Raw genomic sequence first — 19,143 nt, forward strand, 5'->3', positions numbered from 1 at the left:
TACAATTCCAAGTGCTTGTCAGGGTGGGGGGTCCCCAGTTCAAATATGATTATTTTTGGGGGGTCCCCAGTTCAAATGTGATTCTTTTGGGGGATCCCCAGTTCAAATATGATTAATTTAGTGTTGTTATTTATGTATTGTGTATTAATGGAGCACCCCAACCTAAGATTTTCACAGTGCATGCAGGCCTACTTGCCATACATCCTTGTGACAATACATCTCTTGAATATTGATATTTTTTGTTCCAATATGGAAATAAGTAATATTGCCCGAAACTGTTTATAGGCCTATAAACTACAGCTAAGTTAGCCTATTCTGTCAGTAGATCTGTTTGACCATGTGTCATTTGTTTACATATTTGGTTCGCTTAACAAGATCCTGTGCAAACGCTAACCAGACCAAATGCAAAATGCAACAATGTAAACATTTGGTCCCTGAGTTTAAGCAAACCGTGGGTGTGAATCGGGCCTTAATTAGTATAATTGATCACACCTGTGAAGGAAGTAAGGAAGAGGCCCAATTTCTTTTCAATATGGCTGCTGTTTATAGAGCATATTTCCACAAAAGACACTGGTGTATAAAATCTGTATTAAAAGGGTGAAATGAGCTGGGACAGTGTAGACACAGGCATGACAGTCATCAATGCTGTGGCCTCAAGTCATATTGTTTTTTTGAAGGGCTTGTTTTCAAAGTGTAGTTGCTTATTTGGGCTTGCTTGTAAAATGGTATTCAACCTTTACTTGAGTAAAAGTTCCAAAGTATTGGCATCAAAAGATAATTAAAGTACCAAAAGTAAAAATACTCAATGTATGAAATGGATAAAACATCTTCTGAAAATAGCAGATCTACAAGCTCACAACGCATCGCTAAGCGACACATTGCACTTATTAGTGCAGTACTTGAGTAAATGTACTACCTAAAAGGGCCAGCTGAATTCTCCTCTCTCTCTGTTATGAGAGGTTCTATGGTGACCTCTGCAGGACAGTAAGTGTCACTGCACCAGGGCCATAGAGCAGGGGTTTTCAACTGATTTTCACCCAGGGACCACCATCCTGACTAAAAGCAACCTGGGGACCACCACTATTGTGTGGGCTGGGTCCATCATAGACCCACCCACACAATAGTGGTGGGGGGTTTATGCACCATTCCATGGGTTAAGATTCTGTTTTGTTTCTTACATGTTACTCACTAATCACACTATCACAGGCTACAGTCATGAGCTGGACAAAAAAAAATAGTCTTCAAAGCATTTTTATTATCAGTAAAGAGCAGGGATATCATTTGGAAAGCACAACATTGTTGTTGTATATACTGACAAATTTGAATGCAACTATTTACAAAAGTATTTTTTCCCTGGACCAAGCAGGACAGCCCAAGGCCTCTCTCAAAATAAGTCCCTTTCAGTCAATCATTTGTGACGTGAGACAAATGTGCAACACTGAAGACACATTTCACAGCAGGCTTGAAACAAGTTTCTCTTTTCTTTTTTCCATTTCTTTTTTTCTTCTTTTATGTCTATATTTTTTATGAGTACAAGGTACATGCTTCATGACTTCTTGACAAAACCATAAAAATGCAGCATTTTCATTCAAGGCTATTCCAATCACTGAAGCAAAAAGTTAAATAATTGAGCATCAATAACATTTATAAACTAGACGCGTCGCAATTCTGGGAAATTGCAAAGTGTGGTTGCGCCGACGCCGGTCGCGGGTCGCAGGCGGCCGCCGGGGCGCCGGCGGACACTGCCGACACTTCTGACATACGCACGCGTGCGGGGACACCTCCCCTACAACGCCACACTCTCGGATAAGCCCGAGAGGTGTAAAAAAAAGTGTGGCGGACCGTCCAGTGAGGTCAGAGGTCAGAAAAGTGCCGTTTTCAGACAACAGTGGACACTGGACAGGCACCGGTGGACACTGCCGACACTTCTGACATACGCACGCGTGCGGGGACACCTCCCCTACAACGCCACACTTTCGGATAAGCCCGAGAGATGTAAAAAAAAGTGTGGCGGACCGTCCAGTGAGGTCAGAGGTCAGAAAAGTGCAGTTTTCAGACAACGGTGGATACTGGACCGGCGCCGGCGGACACTGCCGACACTTCTGACATACGCACGCGTGCGGGGACACCTCCCCTACAACGCCAGACTCTCGGATAAGCCCGAGAGGTGTAAAGAAAAGTGTGGCGGACCGTCCAGTGAGGTCAGAGGTCAGAAAAGTGCAGTTTTCAGACAACGGTGGACACTGGACCGGCGCCGGCGGACACTGCCGACACTTCTGACATACGCACGCGTGCGGGGACACCTCCCCTACAACGCCACACTCTCGGATAAGCCCGAGAGATGTAAAAAAAAGTGTGGCGGACCGTCCAGTGAGGTCAGAGGTCAGAAAAGTGCAGTTTTCAGACAACGGTGGACACTGGACCGGCGCCGGCGGACACTGCCGACACTTCTGACATACGCACGCGTGCGGGGACACCTCCCCTACAACGCCACACTCTCGGATAAGCCCGAGAGGTGTAAAAAAAAGTGTGGCGGACCGTCCAGTGAGGTCAGAGGTCAGAAAAGTGCCGTTTTCAGACAACAGTGGACACTGGACAGGCACCGGTGGACACTGCCGACACTTCTGACATACGCACGCGTGCGGGGACACCTCCCCTACAACGCCACACTCTCGGATAAGCCCGAGAGGTGTAAAGAAAAGTGTGGCGGACCGTTCAGTGAGGTCAGAGGTCAGAAAAGTGCAGTTTTCAGACAACGGTGGACACTGGACCGGCGCCGGCGGACACTGCCGACACTTCTGACATACGCACGCGTGCGGGGACACCTCCCCTACAACGCCAGACTCTCGGATAAGCCCGAGAGGTGTAAAGAAAAGTGTGGCGGACCGTCCAGTGAGGTCAGAGGTCAGAAAAGTGCAGTTTTCAGACAACGGTGGACACTGGACCGGCTCCGGCGGACACTGCCGACACTTCTGACATACGCACGCGTGCGGGGACACCTCCCCTACAACACCACACTCTCGGATAAGCCCGAGAGATGTAAAAAAAAGTGTGGCGGACCGTCCAGTGAGGTCAGAGGTCAGAAAAGTGCAGTTTTCAGACAACGGTGGACACTGGACCGGCGCCGGCGGACACTGCCGACACTTCTGACATACGCACGCGTGCGGGGACACCTCCCCTACAACGCCACACTCTCGGATAAGCCCGAGAGATGTAAAAAAAAGTGTGGCGGACCGTCCAGTGAGGTCAGAGGTCAGAAAAGTGCAGTTTTCAGACAACGGTGGACACTGGACCGGCGCCGGCGGACACTGCCGACACTTCTGACATACGCACGCGTGCGGGGACACCTCCCCTACAACGCCACACTCTCGGATAAGCCCGAGAGGTGTAAAAAAAAGTTGGCGGACCGTCCAGTGAGGTCAGAGGTCAGAAAAGTGCAGTTTTCAGACAACAGTGGACACTGGACAGGCACCGGTGGACACTGCCGACACTTCTGACATACGCACGCGTGCGGGGACACCTCCCCTACAACGCCACACTCTCGGATAAGCCCGAGAGGTGTAAAGAAAAGTGTGGCGGACCGTCCAGTGAGGTCAGAGGTCAGAAAAGTGCAGTTTTCAGACAACGGTGGACACTGGACCGGCGCCGGCGGACACTGCCGACACTTCTGACATACGCACGCGTGCGGGGACACCTCCCCTACAACGCCACACTCTCGGATAAGCCCGAGAGGTGTAAAGAAAAGTGTGGCGGACCGTCCAGTGAGGTCAGAGGTCAGAAAAGTGCAGTTTTCAGACAACGGTGGACACTGGACCGGCGCCGGCGGACACTGCCGACACTTCTGACATACGCACGCGTGCGGGGACACCTCCCCTACAACGCCACACTCTCGGATAAGCCCGAGAGATGTAAAAAAAAGTGTGGCGGACCGTCCAGTGAGGTCAGAGGTCAGAAAAGTGCAGTTTTCAGACAACGGTGGATACTGGACCGGCGCCGGCGGACACTGCCGACACTTCTGACATACGCACGCGTGCGGGGACACCTCCCCTACAACGCCACACTCTCGGATAAGCCCGAGAGGTGTAAAGAAAAGTGTGGCGGACCGTCCAGTGAGGTCAGAGGTCAGAAAAGTGCAGTTTTCAGACAACGGTGGACACTGGACCGGCGCCGGCGGACACTGCCGACACTTCTGACATACGCACGCGTGCGGGGACACCTCCCCTACAACGCCAGACTCTCGGATAAGCCCGAGAGGTGTAAAGAAAAGTGTGGCGGACCGTCCAGTGAGGTCAGAGGTCAGAAAAGTGCAGTTTTCAGACAACGGTGGACACTGGACCGGCGCCGGCGGACACTGCCGACACTTCTGACATACGCACGCGTGCGGGGACACCTCCCCTACAACGCCACACTCTCGGATAAGCCCGAGAGATGTAAAAAAAAGTGTGGCGGACCGTCCAGTGAGGTCAGAGGTCAGAAAAGTGCAGTTTTCAGACAACGGTGGACACTGGACCGGCGCCGGCGGACACTGCCGACACTTCTGACATACGCACGCGTGCGGGGACACCTCCCCTACAACGCCACACTCTCGGATAAGCCCGAGAGATGTAAAAAAAAGTGTGGCGGACCGTCCAGTGAGGTCAGAGGTCAGAAAAGTGCAGTTTTCAGACAACGGTGGACACTGGACCGGCGCCGGCGGACACTGCCGACACTTCTGACATACGCACGCGTGCGGGGACACCTCCCCTACAACGCCACACTCTCGGATAAGCCCGAGAGGTGTAAAAAAAAGTGTGGCGGACCGTCCAGTGAGGTCAGAGGTCAGAAAAGTGCCGTTTTCAGACAACAGTGGACACTGGACAGGCACCGGTGGACACTGCCGACACTTCTGACATACGCACGCGTGCGGGGACACCTCCCCTACAACGCCACACTCTCGGATAAGCCCGAGAGGTGTAAAGAAAAGTGTGGCGGACCGTTCAGTGAGGTCAGAGGTCAGAAAAGTGCAGTTTTCAGACAACGGTGGACACTGGACCGGCGCCGGCGGACACTGCCGACACTTCTGACATACGCACGCGTGCGGGGACACCTCCCCTACAACGCCAGACTCTCGGATAAGCCCGAGAGGTGTAAAGAAAAGTGTGGCGGACCGTCCAGTGAGGTCAGAGGTCAGAAAAGTGCAGTTTTCAGACAACGGTGGACACTGGACCGGCGCCGGCGGACACTGCCGACACTTCTGACATACGCACGCGTGCGGGGACACCTCCCCTACAACGCCACACTCTCGGATAAGCCCGAGAGATGTAAAAAAAAGTGTGGCGGACCGTCCAGTGAGGTCAGAGGTCAGAAAAGTGCAGTTTTCAGACAACGGTGGACACTGGACCGGCGCCGGCGGACACTGCCGACACTTCTGACATACGCACGCGTGCGGGGACACCTCCCCTACAACGCCACACTCTCGGATAAGCCCGAGAGATGTAAAAAAAAGTGTGGCGGACCGTCCAGTGAGGTCAGAGGTCAGAAAAGTGCAGTTTTCAGACAACGGTGGACACTGGACCGGCGCCGGCGGACACTGCCGACACTTCTGACATACGCACGCGTGCGGGGACACCTCCCCTACAACGCCACACTCTCGGATAAGCCCGAGAGGTGTAAAAAAAAGTTGGCGGACCGTCCAGTGAGGTCAGAGGTCAGAAAAGTGCAGTTTTCAGACAACAGTGGACACTGGACAGGCACCGGTGGACACTGCCGACACTTCTGACATACGCACGCGTGCGGGGACACCTCCCCTACAACGCCACACTCTCGGATAAGCCCGAGAGGTGTAAAGAAAAGTGTGGCGGACCGTCCAGTGAGGTCAGAGGTCAGAAAAGTGCAGTTTTCAGACAACGGTGGACACTGGACCGGCGCCGGCGGACACTGCCGACACTTCTGACATACGCACGCGTGCGGGGACACCTCCCCTACAACGCCACACTCTCGGATAAGCCCGAGAGGTGTAAAGAAAAGTGTGGCGGACCGTCCAGTGAGGTCAGAGGTCAGAAAAGTGCAGTTTTCAGACAACGGTGGACACTGGACCGGCGCCGGCGGACACTGCCGACACTTCTGACATACGCACGCGTGCGGGGACACCTCCCCTACAACGCCACACTCTCGGATAAGCCCGAGAGATGTAAAAAAAAGTGTGGCGGACCGTCCAGTGAGGTCAGAGGTCAGAAAAGTGCAGTTTTCAGACAACGGTGGATACTGGACCGGCGCCGGCGGACACTGCCGACACTTCTGACATACGCACGCGTGCGGGGACACCTCCCCTACAACGCCACACTCTCGGATAAGCCCGAGAGGTGTAAAGAAAAGTGTGGCGGACCGTCCAGTGAGGTCAGAGGTCAGAAAAGTGCAGTTTTCAGACAACAGTGGACACTGGACAGGCACCGGTGGACACTGCCGACACTTCTGACATACGCACGCGTGCGGGGACACCTCCCCTACAACGCCACACTCTCGGATAAGCCCGAGAGGTGTAAAGAAAAGTGTGGCGGACCGTCCAGTGAGGTCAGAGGTCAGAAAAGTGCAGTTTTCAGACAACGGTGGACACTGGACCGGCGCCGGCGGACACTGCCGACACTTCTGACATACGCACGCGTGCGGGGACACCTCCCCTACAATGCCAGACTCTCGGATAAGCCCGAGAGGTGTAAAGAAAAGTGTGGCGGACCGTCCAGTGAGGTCAGAGGTCAGAAAAGTGCAGTTTTCAGACAACGGTGGACACTGGACTGGCGCCGGCGGACACTGCCGACACTTCTGACATACGCACGCGTGCGGGGACACCTCCCCTACAACGCCACACTCTCGGATAAGCCCGAGAGATGTAAAAAAAAGTGTGGCGGACCGTCCAGTGAGGTCAGAGGTCAGAAAAGTGCAGTTTTCAGACAACGGTGGACACTGGACCGGCGCCGGCGGACACTGCCGACACTTCTGACATACGCACGCGTGCGGGGACACCTCCCCTACAACGCCAAACTCTCGGATAAGCCCGAGAGATGTAAAAAAAAGTGTGGCGGACCGTCCAGTGAGGTCAGAGGTCAGAAAAGTGCAGTTTTCAGACAACGGTGGACACTGGACCGGCGCCGGCGGACACTGCCGACACTTCTGACATACGCACGCGTGCGGGGACACCTCCCCTACAACGCCACACTCTCGGATAAGCCCGAGAGATGTAAAAAAAAGTGTGGCGGACCGTCCAGTGAGGTCAGAGGTCAGAAAAGTGCAGTTTTCAGACAACGGTGGACACTGGACAGGCACCGGTGGACACTGCCGACACTTCTGACATACGCACGCGTGCGGGGACACCTCCCCTACAACGCCACACTCTCGGATAAGCCCGAGAGGTGTAAAGAAAAGTGTGGCGGACCGTCCAGTGAGGTCAGAGGTCAGAAAAGTGCAGTTTTCAGACAACGGTGGACACTGGACCGGCGCCGGCGGACACTGCCGACACTTCTGACATACGCACGCGTGCGGGGACACCTCCCCTACAACGCCAGACTCTCGGATAAGCCCGAGAGGTGTAAAGAAAAGTGTGGCGGACCGTCCAGTGAGGTCAGAGGTCAGAAAAGTGCAGTTTTCAGACAACGGTGGACACTGGACCGGCGCCGGCGGACACTGCCGACACTTTTGACAATCGCACGCGTGCGGGGACACCTCCCCTACAACGCCACACTCTCGGATAAGCCCGAGAGGTGTAAAGAAAAGTGTGGCGGACCGTCCAGTGAGGTCAGAGGTCAGAAAAGTGCAGTTTTCAGACAACGGTGGACACTGGACCGGCGCCGGCGGACACTGCCGACACTTTTGACATACGCACGCGTGCGGGGACACCTCCCCTACAACGCCACACTCTCGGATAAGCCCGAGAGATGTAAAAAAAAGTGTGGCGGACCGTCCAGTGAGGTCAGAGGTCAGAAAAGTGCAGTTTTCAGACAACGGTGGACACTGGACCGGCGCCGGCGGACACTGCCGACACTTCTGACATACGCACGCGTGCGGGGACACCTCCCCTACAACGCCACACTCTCGGATAAGCCCGAGAGATGTAAAAAAAAGTGTGGCGGACCGTCCAGTGAGGTCAGAGGTCAGAAAAGTGCAGTTTTCAGACAACGGTGGACACTGGACCGGCGCCGGCGGACACTGCCGACACTTCTGACATACGCACGCGTGCGGGGACACCTCTCCTACAACGCCACACTCTCGGATAAGCCCGAGAGGTGTAAAAAAAAGTGTGGCGGACCGTCCAGTGAGGTCAGAGGTCAGAAAAGTGCAGTTTTCAGACAACAGTGGACACTGGACAGGCACCGGTGGACACTGCCGACACTTCTGACATACGCACTCGTGCGGGGACACCTCCCCTACAACGCCACACTCTCGGATAAGCCCGAGAGATGTAAAAAAAAGTGTGGCGGACCGTCCAGTGAGGTCAGAGGTCAGAAAAGTGCAGTTTTCAGACAACGGTGGACACTGGACCGGCGCCGGCGGACACTGCCGACACTTCTGACATACGCACGCGTGCGGGGACACCTCCCCTACAACGCCACACTCTCGGATAAGCCCGAGAGGTGTAAAAAAAAGTGTGGCGGACCGTCCAGTGAGGTCAGAGGTCAGAAAAGTGCAGTTTTCAGACAACGGTGGACACTGGACCGGCGCCGGCGGACACTGCCGACACTTCTGACATACGCACGCGTGCGGGGACACCTCCCCTACAACGCCACACTCTCGGATAAGCCCGAGAGGTGTAAAAAAAAGTGTGGCGGACCGTCCAGTGAGGTCAGAGGTCAGAAAAGTGCAGTTTTCAGACAACAGTGGACACTGGACAGGCACCGGTGGACACTGCCGACACTTCTGACATACGCACTCGTGCGGGGACACCTCCCCTACAACGCCACACTCTCGGATAAGCCCGAGAGATGTAAAAAAAAGTGTGGCGGACCGTCCAGTGAGGTCAGAGGTCAGAAAAGTGCAGTTTTCAGACAACGGTGGACACTGGACCGGCGCCGGCGGACACTGCCGACACTTCTGACATACGCACGCGTGCGGGGACACCTCCCCTACAACGCCACACTCTCGGATAAGCCCGAGAGGTGTAAAAAAAAGTGTGGCGGACCGTCCAGTGAGGTCAGAGGTCAGAAAAGTGCCGTTTTCAGACAACAGTGGACACTGGACCGGTGCCGGCGGACACTGCCGACACTTCTGACATACGCACGCGTGCGGGGACACCTCCCCTACAACGCCAGACTCTCGGATAAGCCCGAGAGGTGTAAAAAAAAGTGTGGCGGACCGTCCAGTGAGGTCAGAGGTCAGAAAAGTGCCGTTTTCAGACAACAGTGGACACTGGACAGGCACCTGTGGACACTGCCGACACTTCTGACATACGCACGCGTGCGGGGACACCTCCCCTACAACGCCACACTCTCGGATAAGCCCGAGAGGTGTAAAGAAAAGTGTGGCGGACCGTCGAGTGAGGTCAGAGGTCAGAAAAGTGCAGTTTTCAGACAACGGTGGACACTGGACCGGCGCCGGCGGACACTGCCGACACTTCTGACATACGCACGCGTGCGGGGACACCTCCCCTACAACGCCAGACTCTCGGATAAGCCCGAGAGGTGTAAAGAAAAGTGTGGCGGACCGTCCAGTGAGGTCAGAGGTCAGAAAAGTGCAGTTTTCAGACAACGGTGGACACTGGACCGGCGCCGGCGGACACTGCCGACACTTTTGACATACGCACGCGTGCGGGGACACCTCCCCTACAACGCCACACTCTCGGATAAGCCCGAGAGATGTAAAAAAAAGTGTGGCGGACCGTCCAGTGAGGTCAGAGGTCAGAAAAGTGCAGTTTTCAGACAACGGTGGACACTGGACCGGCGCCGGCGGACACTGCCGACACTTCTGACATACGCACGCGTGCGGGGACACCTCCCCTACAACGCCACACTCTCGGATAAGCCCGAGAGGTGTAAAAAAAAGTGTGGCGGACCGTCCAGTGAGGTCAGAGGTCAGAAAAGTGCCGTTTTCAGACAACAGTGGACACTGGACAGGCACCGGTGGACACTTCTGACATACGCACGCGTGCGGGGACACCTCCCCTACAACGCCACACTCTCGGATAAGCCCGAGAGGTGTAAAGAAAAGTGTGGCGGACCGTCCAGTGAGGTCAGAGGTCAGAAAAGTGCAGTTTTCAGACAACGGTGGACACTGGACCGGCGCCGGCGGACACTGCCGACACTTCTGACATACGCACGCGTGCGGGGACACCTCCCCTACAACGCCAGACTCTCGGATAAGCCCGAGAGGTGTAAATAAAAGTGTGGCGGACCGTCCAGTGAGGTCAGAGGTCAGAAAAGTGCAGTTTTCAGACAACGGTGGACACTGGACCGGCGCCGGCGGACACTGCCGACACTTCTGACATACGCACGCGTGCGGGGACACCTCCCCTACAACGCCACACTCTCGGATAAGCCCGAGAGATGTAAAAAAAAGTGTGGCGGACCGTCCAGTGAGGTCAGAGGTCAGAAAAGTGCCGTTTTCAGACAACAGTGGACACTGGACAGGCACCGGTGGACACTGCCGACACTTCTGACATACGCACGCGTGCGGGGACACCTCCCCTACAACGCCACACTCTCGGATAAGCCCGAGAGGTGTAAAGAAAAGTGTGGCGGACCGTCCAGTGAGGTCAGAGGTCAGAAAAGTGCAGTTTTCAGACAACGGTGGACACTGGACCGGCGCCGGCGGACACTGCCGACACTTCTGACATACGCACGCGTGCGGGGACAACTCCCCTACAACGCCAGACTCTCGGATAAGCCCGAGAGGTGTAAAGAAAAGTGTGGCGGACCGTCCAGTGAGGTCAGAGGTCAGAAAAGTGCAGTTTTCAGACAACGGTGGACACTGGACCGGCGCCGGCGGACACTGCCGACACTTCTGACATACGCACGCGTGCGGGGACACCTCCCCTACAACGCCACACTCTCGGATAAGCCCGAGAGATGTAAAAAAAAGTGTGGCGGACCGTCCAGTGAGGTCAGAGGTCAGAAAAGTGCAGTTTTCAGACGACGGTGGACACTGGACCGGCGCCGGCGGACACTGCCGACACTTCTGACATACGCACGCGTGCGGGGACACCTCCCCTACAACGCCACACTCTCGGATAAGCCCGAGAGATGTAAAAAAAAAGTGTGGCGGACCGTCCAGTGAGGTCAGAGGTCAGAAAAGTGCAGTTTTCAGACAACGGTGGACACTGGACCGGCACCGGCGGACACTGCCGACACTTCTGACATACGCACGTGTGCGGGGACACCTCCCCTACAACGCCACACTCTCGGATAAGCCCGAGAGGTGTAAAAAAAAGTGTGGCGGACCGTCCAGTGAGGTCAGAGGTCAGAAAAGTGTCGTTTTCAGACAACAGTGGACACTGGACAGGCACCGGTGGACACTGCCGACACTTCTGACATACGCACGCGTGCGGGGACACCTCCCCTACAACGCCACACTCTCGGATAAGCCCGAGAGGTGTAAAGAAAAGTGTGGCGGACCGTCCAGTGAGGTCAGAAAAGTGCAGTTTTCAGACAACGGTGGACACTGGACCGGCGCCGGCGGACACTGCCGACACTTCTGACATACGCACGCGTGCGGGGACACCTCCCCTACAACGCCAGACTCTCGGATAAGCCCGAGAGGTGTAAAGAAAAGTGTGGCGGACCGTCCAGTGAGGTCAGAGGTCAGAAAAGTGCAGTTTTCAGACAACGGTGGACACTGGACCGGCGCCGGCGGACACTGCCGACACTTCTGACATACGCACGCGTGCGGGGACACCTCCCCTACAACGCCACACTCTCGGATAAGCCCGAGAGGTGTAAAAAAAAGTGTGGCGGACCGTCCAGTGAGGTCAGAGGTCAGAAAAGTGCCGTTTTCAGACAACAGTGGACACTGGACAGGCACCGGTGGACACTGCCGACACTTCTGACATACGCACGCGTGCGGGGACACCTCCCCTACAACGCCACACTCTCGGATAAGCCCGAGAGGTGTAAAGAAAAGTGTGGCGGACCGTCCAGTGAGGTCAGAGGTCAGAAAAGTGCAGTTTTCAGACAACGGTGGACACTGGACCGGCGCCGGCGGACACTGCCGACACTTCTGACATACGCACGCGTGCGGGGACACCTCCCCTACAACGCCACACTCTCGGATAAGCCCGAGAGGTGTAAAGAAAAGTGTGGCGGACCGTCCAGTGAGGTCAGAGGTCAGAAAAGTGCAGTTTTCAGACAACGGTGGACACTGGACCGGCTCCGGCGGACACTGCCGACACTTCTGACATATGCACGCGTGCGGGGACACCTCCCCTACAACGCCAGACTCTCGGATAAGCCCGAGAGGTGTAAAGAAAAGTGTGGCGGACCGTCCAGTGAGGTCAGAGGTCAGAAAAGTGCAGTTTTCAGACAACGGTGGACACTGGACCGGCGCCGGCGGACACTGCCGACACTTCTGACATACGCACGCGTGCGGGGACACCTCCCCTACAACGCCACACTCTCGGATAAGCCCGAGAGATGTAAAAAAAAGTGTGGCGGACCGTCCAGTGAGGTCAGAGGTCAGAAAAGTGCAGTTTTCAGACAACGGTGGACACTGGACCGGCGCCGGCGGACACTGCCGACACTTCTGACATATGCACGCGTGCGGGGACAACTCCCCTACAACGCCAGACTCTCGGATAAGCCCGAGAGGTGTAAAGAAAAGTGTGGCGGACCGTCCAGTGAGGTCAGAGGTCAGAAAAGTGCAGTTTTCAGACAACGGTGGACACTGGACCGGTTCCGGCGGACACTGCCGACACTTCTGACATACGCACGTGTGCGGGGACACCTCCCCTACAACGCCACACTCTCGGATAAGCCCGAGAGGTGTAAAAAAAAGTGTGGCGGACCGTCCAGTGAGGTCAGAGGTCAGAAAAGTGTCGTTTTCAGACAACAGTGGACACTGGACAGGCACCGGTGGACACTGCCGACACTTCTGACATACGCACGCGTGCGGGGACACCTCCCCTACAACGCCACACTCTCGGATAAGCCCGAGAGGTGTAAAGAAAAGTGTGGCGGACCGTCCAGTGAGGTCAGAAAAGTGCAGTTTTCAGACAACGGTGGACACTGGACCGGCGCCGGCGGACACTGCCGACACTTCTGACATACGCACGCGTGCGGGGACACCTCCCCTACAACGCCAGACTCTCGGATAAGCCCGAGAGGTGTAAAGAAAAGTGTGGCGGACCGTCCAGTGAGGTCAGAGGTCAGAAAAGTGCAGTTTTCAGACAACGGTGGACACTGGACCGGCGCCGGCGGACACTGCCGACACTTCTGACATACGCACGCGTGCGGGGACACCTCCCCTACAACGCCACACTCTCGGATAAGCCCGAGAGGTGTAAAAAAAAGTGTGGCGGACCGTCCAGTGAGGTCAGAGGTCAGAAAAGTGCCGTTTTCAGACAACAGTGGACACTGGACAGGCACCGGTGGACACTGCCGACACTTCTGACATACGCACGCGTGCGGGGACACCTCCCCTACAACGCCACACTCTCGGATAAGCCCGAGAGGTGTAAAGAAAAGTGTGGCGGACCGTCCAGTGAGGTCAGAGGTCAGAAAAGTGCAGTTTTCAGACAACGGTGGACACTGGACCGGCGCCGGCGGACACTGCCGACACTTCTGACATACGCACGCGTGCGGGGACACCTCCCCTACAACGCCACACTCTCGGATAAGCCCGAGAGGTGTAAAGAAAAGTGTGGCGGACCGTCCAGTGAGGTCAGAGGTCAGAAAAGTGCAGTTTTCAGACAACGGTGGACACTGGACCGGCTCCGGCGGACACTGCCGACACTTCTGACATATGCACGCGTGCGGGGACACCTCCCCTACAACGCCAGACTCTCGGATAAGCCCGAGAGGTGTAAAGAAAAGTGTGGCGGACCGTCCAGTGAGGTCAGAGGTCAGAAAAGTGCAGTTTTCAGACAACGGTGGACACTGGACCGGCGCCGGCGGACACTGCCGACACTTCTGACATACGCACGCGTGCGGGGACACCTCCCCTACAACGCCACACTCTCGGATAAGCCCGAGAGATGTAAAAAAAAGTGTGGCGGACCGTCCAGTGAGGTCAGAGGTCAGAAAAGTGCAGTTTTCAGACAACGGTGGACACTGGACCGGCGCCGGCGGACACTGCCGACACTTCTGACATATGCACGCGTGCGGGGACAACTCCCCTACAACGCCAGACTCTCGGATAAGCCCGAGAGGTGTAAAGAAAAGTGTGGCGGACCGTCCAGTGAGGTCAGAGGTCAGAAAAGTGCAGTTTTCAGACAACGGTGGACACTGGACCGGTTCCGGCGGACACTGCCGACACTTCTGACATACGCACGTGTGCGGGGACACCTCCCCTACAACGCCACACTCTCGGATAAGCCCGAGAGGTGTAAAAAAAAGTGTGGCGGACCGTCCAGTGAGGTCAGAGGTCAGAAAAGTGTCGTTTTCAGACAACAGTGGACACTGGACAGGCACCGGTGGACACTGCCGACACTTCTGACATACGCACGCGTGCGGGGACACCTCCCCTACAACGCCACACTCTCGGATAAGCCCGAGAGGTGTAAAGAAAAGTGTGGCGGACCGTCCAGTGAGGTCAGAAAAGTGCAGTTTTCAGACAACGGTGGACACTGGACCGGCGCCGGCGGACACTGCCGACACTTCTGACATACGCACGCGTGCGGGGACACCTCCCCTACAACGCCAGACTCTCGGATAAGCCCGAGAGGTGTAAAGAAAAGTGTGGCGGACCGTCCAGTGAGGTCAGAGGTCAGAAAAGTGCAGTTTTCAGACAACGGTGGACACTGGACCGGCGCCGGCGGACACTGCCGACACTTCTGACATACGCACGCGTGCGGGGACACCTCCCCTACAACGCCACACTCTCGGATAAGCCCGAGAGGTGTAAAAAAAAGTGTGGCGGACCGTCCAGTGAGGTCAGAGGTCAGAAAAGTGCCGTTTTCAGACAACAGTGGACACTGGACAGGCACCGGTGGACACTGCCGACACTTCTGACATACGCACGCGTGCGGGGACACCTCCCCTACAACGCCACACTCTCGGATAAGCCCGAGAGGTGTAAAGAAAAGTGTGGCGGACCGTCCAGTGAGGTCAGAGGTCAGAAAAGTGCAGTTTTCAGACAACGGTGGACACTGGACCGGCGCCGGCGGACACTGCCGACACTTCTGACATACGCACGCGTGCGGGGACACCTCCCCTACAACGCCACACTCTCGGATAAGCCCGAGAGGTGTAAAGAAAAGTGTGGCGGACCGTCCAGTGAGGTCAGAGGTCAGAAAAGTGCAGTTTTCAGACAACGGTGGACACTGGACCGGCTCCGGCGGACACTGCCGACACTTCTGACATATGCACGCGTGCGGGGACACCTCCCCTACAACGCCAGACTCTCGGATAAGCCCGAGAGGTGTAAAGAAAAGTGTGGCGGACCGTCCAGTGAGGTCAGAGGTCAGAAAAGTGCAGTTTTCAGACAACGGTGGACACTGGACCGGCGCCGGCGGACACTGCCGACACTTCTGACATACGCACGCGTGCGGGGACACCTCCCCTACAACGCCACACTCTCGGATAAGCCCGAGAGATGTAAAAAAAAGTGTGGCGGACCGTCCAGTGAGGTCAGAGGTCAGAAAAGTGCAGTTTTCAGACAACGGTGGACACTGGACCGGCGCCGGCGGACACTGCCGACACTTCTGACATATGCACGCGTGCGGGGACAACTCCCCTACAACGCCAGACTCTCGGATAAGCCCGAGAGGTGTAAAGAAAAGTGTGGCGGACCGTCCAGTGAGGTCAGAGGTCAGAAAAGTGCAGTTTTCAGACAACGGTGGACACTGGACCGGTTCCGGCGGACACTGCCGACACTTCTGACATACGCACGCGTGCGGGGACACCTCCCCTACAACGCCACACTCTCGGATAAGCCCGAGAGATGTAAAAAAAAGTGTGGCGGACCGTCCAGTGAGGTCAGAGGTCAGAAAAGTGCAGTTTTCAGACAACGGTGGACACTGGACCGGCGCCGGCGGACACTGCCGACACTTCTGACATACGCACGCGTGCGGGGACACCTCCCCTACAACGCCACACTCTCGGATAAGCCCGAGAGGTGTAAAAAAAAGTGTGGCGGACCGTCCAGTGAGGTCAGAGGTCAGAAAAGTGCCGTTTTCAGACAACAGTGGACAATGGACAGGCACCGGTGGACACTGCCGACACTTCTGACATACGCACGCGTGCGGGGACACCTCCCCTACAACGCCACACTCTCGGATAAGCCCGAGAGATGTAAAAAAAAGTGTGGCGGACCGTCCAGTGAGGTCAGAGGTCAGAAAAGTGCAGTTTTCAGACAACGGTGGACACTGGACCGGCGCCGGCGGACACTGCCGACACTTCTGACATACGCACGCGTGCGGGGACACCTCCCCTACAACGCCAGACTCTCGGATAAGCCCGAGAGGTGTAAAGAAAAGTGTGGCGGACCGTCCAGTGAGGTCAGAGGTCAGAAAAGTGCAGTTTTCAGACAACGGTGGACACTGGACCGGCGCCGGTGGACACTGCCGACACTTCTGACATACGCACGCGTGCGGGGACACCTCCCCTACAACGCCACACTCTCGGATAAGCCCGAGAGATGTAAAAAAAAGTGTGGCGGACCGTCCAGTGAGGTCAGAGGTCAGAAAAGTGCAGTTTTCAGACAACGGTGGACACTGGACCGGCGCCGGCGGACACTGCCGACACTTCTGACATACGCACGCGTGCGGGGACACCTCCCCTACAACGCCACACTCTCGGATAAGCCCGAGAGGTGTAAAGAAAAGTGTGGCGGACCGTCCAGTGAGGTCAGAGGTCAGAAAAGTGCAGTTTTCAGACAATGGTGGACACTGGACCGGCGCCGGCGGACACTGCCGACACTTCTGACATACGCACGCGTGCGGGGACACCTCCCCTACAACGCCACACTCTCGGATAAGCCCGAGAGATGTAAAAAAAAGTGTGGCGGACCGTCCAGTGAGGTCAGAGGTCAGAAAAGTGCAGTTTTCAGACAACGGTGGACACTGGACCGGCGCCGGCGGACACTGCCGACACTTCTGACATACGCACGCGTGCGGGGACACCTCCCCTACAACGCCACACTCTCGGATAAGCCCGAGAGATGTAAAAAAAAAGTGTGGCGGACCGTCCAGTGAGGTCAGAGGTCAGAAAAGTGCAGTTTTCAGACAACGGTGGACACTGGACCGGCGCCGGCGGACACTGCCGACACTTCTGACATACGCACGCGTGCGGGGACACCTCCCCTACAACGCCACACTCTCGGATAAGCCCGAGAGGTGTAAAGAAAAGTGTGGCGGACCGTCCAGTGAGGTCAGAGGTCAGAAAAGTGCAGTTTTCAGACAACGGTGGACACTGGACCGGCGCCGGCGGACACTGCCGACACTTCTGACATACGCACGCGTGCGGGGACACCTCCCCTACAACGCCACACTCTCGGATAAGCCCGAGAGGTGTAAAGAAAAGTGTGGCGGACCGTCCAGTGAGGTCAGAGGTCAGAAAAGTGCAGTTTTCAGACAACGGTGGACACTGGACCGGCGCCGGCGGACACTGCCGACACTTCTGACATATGCACGCGTGCGGGGACAACTCCCCTACAACGCCAGACTCTCGGATAAGCCCGAGAGGTGTAAAGAAAAGTGTGGCGGACCGTCCAGTGAGGTCAGAGGTCAGAAAAGTGCAGTTTTCAGACAACGGTGGACACTGGACCGGTTCCGGCGGACACTGCCGACACTTCTGACATACGCACGTGTGCGGGGACACCTCCCCTACAACGCCACACTCTCGGATAAGCCCGAGAGGTGTAAAAAAAAGTGTGGCGGACCGTCCAGTGAGGTCAGAGGTCAGAAAAGTGTCGTTTTCAGACAACAGTGGACACTGGACAGGCACCGGTGGACACTGCCGACACTTCTGACATACGCACGCGTGCGGGGACACCTCCCCTACAACGCCACACTCTCGGATAAGCCCGAGAGGTGTAAAGAAAAGTGTGGCGGACCGTCCAGTGAGGTCAGAAAAGTGCAGTTTTCAGACAACGGTGGACACTGGACCGGCGCCGGCGGACACTGCCGACACTTCTGACATACGCACGCGTGCGGGGACACCTCCCCTACAACGCCAGACTCTCGGATAAGCCCGAGAGGTGTAAAGAAAAGTGTGGCGGACCGTCCAGTGAGGTCAGAGGTCAGAAAAGTGCAGTTTTCAGACAACGGTGGACACTGGACCGGCGCCGGCGGACACTGCCGACACTTCTGACATACGCACGCGTGCGGGGACACCTCCCCTACAACGCCACACTCTCGGATAAGCCCGAGAGGTGTAAAAAAAAGTGTGGCGGACCGTCCAGTGAGGTCAGAGGTCAGAAAAGTGCCGTTTTCAGACAACAGTGGACACTGGACAGGCACCGGTGGACACTGCCGACACTTCTGACATACGCACGCGTGCGGGGACACCTCCCCTACAACGCCACACTCTCGGATAAGCCCGAGAGGTGTAAAGAAAAGTGTGGCGGACCGTCCAGTGAGGTCAGAGGTCAGAAAAGTGCAGTTTTCAGACAACGGTGGACACTGGACCGGCGCCGGCGGACACTGCCGACACTTCTGACATACGCACGCGTGCGGGGACACCTCCCCTACAACGCCACACTCTCGGATAAGCCCGAGAGGTGTAAAGAAAAGTGTGGCGGACCGTCCAGTGAGGTCAGAGGTCAGAAAAGTGCAGTTTTCAGACAACGGTGGACACTGGACCGGCTCCGGCGGACACTGCCGACACTTCTGACATATGCACGCGTGCGGGGACACCTCCCCTACAACGCCAGACTCTCGGATAAGCCCGAGAGGTGTAAAGAAAAGTGTGGCGGACCGTCCAGTGAGGTCAGAGGTCAGAAAAGTGCAGTTTTCAGACAACGGTGGACACTGGACCGGCGCCGGCGGACACTGCCGACACTTCTGACATACGCACGCGTGCGGGGACA

Source organism: Gymnoscopelus braueri (assembly GCF_963280865.1).
Source record: "Gymnoscopelus braueri genome assembly, chromosome: 15".
NCBI classification, from domain to species: Eukaryota; Metazoa; Chordata; class Actinopteri; order Myctophiformes; family Myctophidae; genus Gymnoscopelus; species Gymnoscopelus braueri.